At 42.3% G+C, this 3,482-nt stretch overlaps 1 pseudogene; it reads left to right on the forward strand.

Annotated features, from left to right (window-relative positions):
- Window positions 1-3,117: 3,117 nt before the first annotated feature.
- LOC145018947 (5S ribosomal RNA) lies at window positions 3,118-3,235 on the forward strand (annotated as a pseudogene).
- Window positions 3,236-3,482: the final 247 nt, after the last annotated feature.

Genomic DNA, 3,482 nt, shown 5'->3' on the forward strand with positions numbered 1-3,482 from the left:
AACGTGGCAAACAATAACACCTATAGCCACATGAATTGTTTGTATGACAATATGTTTCATTTAGCGACACACAATAAATGTGACAAACCATGTCGATGTAAGCATTTCATGGTGGTGTTGTTTTAATTGTTCGTGCGTCCAAATGTATCATTTAGCCTCATTTGGAAAAGGTGGCCAAATATGACCATTTGCCACATATTCATGTTCATTTTATCAGAAAGAATGTATAATGGATTCTAATGTGGCTAAAGGTAAGACCTATGGTCACATGAATTGTTTGTATGGACATATGTACCATTTAGCGACATAAAATAAACGTGACAAACCATGTGGCTGTAAGCATTTTGTGGTGACACTTTTATTTAAAGTTTGTGTGTCCATATGTATCATTTAGTCTCAATCAAATAATGTGTCCAATTATGACCATCTAACCCATACGACTTAATTTCATAAACCCTAACCCATAAAACTTAATTAAAAACAAACATTTTTACTATAATAAGAAAATTACCGTCATTGACGCATTACTTTATACATGTTATTAAATGTTGTCTACTAACCAAACATCCAAAAAAATACCCAAAAGATTGTGTTTACACCAATTACCACCTAACGATATGTCGATACCTATGAAGATGACATAATGCACTGTACTCTCTATACCAACGACAAACAGGGCAATAATCCAATTCGAAATCAAACTTGGAAAATTCATCAAAGGCTCGTTTGGTTGAATGATCATCCTCTTCACATTGCAATATGATATCATTTTTTGTTAGCTTATGAGCGAGTGATATATTCGTCATAATTTGCTTTACATTTATTGAACAATCAATAAATTTTCCATCATGCAGTGTCATTGCACCAAAATCATTTTCAAGTATCTCCAAACCTACAATTACACATTAGAATTAACAATCACCCAATTTGAAAGTTTAAATTGTCCTTCAATATACAAAATAACAAAATATACCTAATTCACGATTTTGACATGAATACTAAACTGATAGTGTAACACTGATTTTTCAAACAAAATTTTCGATTTTTATATAAAACATAATTCCATTAATATTCATAAAAACAACCATTTTACTTGTTCAACAAAACAGTACAAAATCCCAAGATCAACATGTCAAACTCCAAACGTGTGTGTACGGATCAAGCCGGCGCCTTCCCACGGTCGTCACTAGTACCTGAAACAAATAACATCAACACTGTAAGCACAAAGCTTAGTGAGTTTCCCAAAATACTACATATAACACATATTAGCCACTCGAGGCTATAACTCTGTGGGTCCGTGCACCCAAACTCTGCGAACCCTCAGGTTCTAACTCTGTGAACCTTCCGGTTCTAACTCTGTAAACATGCACAGCATCAAACATATAAAGTAATGCAGTACAACACATAACATACATGGCATACAATTACTCTATCACATAACTCTGGTTACCTACTCAAGGTAAAGTATAGTGAGAAGACTCACCTCGCGTGTCTCGGTAAACCGTAACCCTGAAATCGCTAAACACTCGATCTGCCGAGCTGAAGTCCCTCTATAACACAATATATCTCTAATTAACACTTTCCCAACTAGGGTTGACCATACCATAACAGGACAATCTGGTCAACGCTGGTCAACGGTCAACTTGACCGGACTCGGCGAGTGCACTATAGCGACTCGGCGAGTCTGAGCACATTCGCCAATTTCCCTGGAATCCTCTCTTGACACGTCGAGCATCCCTTCCCAACTCGACGAGCTCCACCTGGCACGAGTTGTGGGGCCACCACGACTCAACTCGCCGAGTCTCAAGAACAACTCGGCGAGTCCAGTTTGACTTGGTCCACCTGTCCATCCTAACTCTCCCTTGACCCACTGAGTTCACCCTTCCCAACTCGGCGAGGCCACTCGCTGAGTGGTCGCGCAACATTCATGGTACTCGCCGAGTCTGTTCTTCGGACTCGGCGAGTCCGTGCCATGCACTGACTCAATCTTGCTCTAAAGGTCAGATCCAGTCCACTAATCCATAGATCCAGTCCCTCCATGCTTATTTAGCACGTAAAGTCACAATCTTGATGCATAAATAACCTCTACATGATCACAAATGATGTTTTTGACTCTATTACTTCAACACAAGGTCAAGGACTCCATTTCCACCCATAAAGCTTGATGAGTGAGGCCCTCTGGACCTCTATGGATCCAGGTCCATGGTCTCAACTCAAAGAGGGAACAAAAGGGCACCAAATCACCCCATAAATGATCATATTAAGCCCTAACTTGCATCAAGTTTCACCAAACAGAAAATGGTCCGAAAATATTACCTCTAAAGTGATGATCCAAGCTCCAAATCCACGAAATAGCAACCTCCTTTGCCTCCTCTTGCCTAAAGCCTCCTTCTTCTTGCTAAACAACACCACAAGGTCAAGATTTGCTCTCTTTCCTTCACCAAACGCTCAAGAACTCTAGGGGCACACTCTGGGGGTTGGATGAGTGCAAATGACGGCCATAAGGCCCTTTAAATAGGCCACAAACCCGGAGATTTAGGGTTTCATTACACAGCGCAGACTCGCCGAGTCCATACCCTGGACTCGCCGAGTCCAAGCGCGCACCATCGATCAGTTCCGCGTCCCTACTCGGCGAGTCTGAGCCCCAACTCGCCGAGTCCCTCACACAATATAACGAAATTAAAACTTACAAGATACCTGGTAAAATCCGGATGTTACAAGGTGGGTTGCACCTGATCCTACATCGGCTTGGAAGGAGAACAAAACATCTCCTTATAAGGGGTGTGGATACCTTCCTTGTCACAACGCGTTTTAAAGCCGTGAGGGCAGCAGATCCCATAAGAACTCTGCAGTTAAGCGTGCTCGGGCGGGAGTAGTACCGGGATGGGTGACCTCCTGGGAAGTCCTCGTGCCGAGTGGCCCAAAGCGGACAATATTGTGATACGTGCCAGAGGGGGGTGTTACAAATGGTATCAGAGCTAGGGCACGGGTCGATGTGTTCGACAGGGACGTCGAACCCTATAATGGGGGGTGAAGGTGGGTTGCACCTGATCCTACATTGGCTTGGAAGGAGAACAAAACATCTCCTTATAAGGGGTGTGGATACCTTCCTTGTCACAACGCGTTTTAAAGCCGTGAGGGCAGCAGATCCCATAAGAACTCTGCAGTTAAGCATGCTCGGGCGGGAGTAGTACCGGGATGGGTGACCTCCTGGGAAGTCCTCGTGCCGAGTGGCCCAAAGCGGACAATATTGTGATACGTGCCAGAGGGGGGTGTTACAGATAGTCATATATAGATAAAACCTTCTACAAATTATCAAAATATATTAGCAATATTAATTACATATATATTATATATACCTTGATAGCATAGAGATTGGCCCATTGAGATGTAAATCATCCCAAGAATATAACTTTCTTTAAGATGTCCCTCATCTCTTACGAAATGTAACAACCGCAATCCTCTTTCAAAGTTAGAGTCGG

Source organism: Lactuca saligna, chromosome 9 (assembly GCF_052625555.1).
Source record: "Lactuca saligna cultivar CGN05327 chromosome 9, ASM5262555v1, whole genome shotgun sequence".
In the NCBI taxonomy this organism is placed as follows: domain Eukaryota; kingdom Viridiplantae; phylum Streptophyta; class Magnoliopsida; order Asterales; family Asteraceae; genus Lactuca; species Lactuca saligna.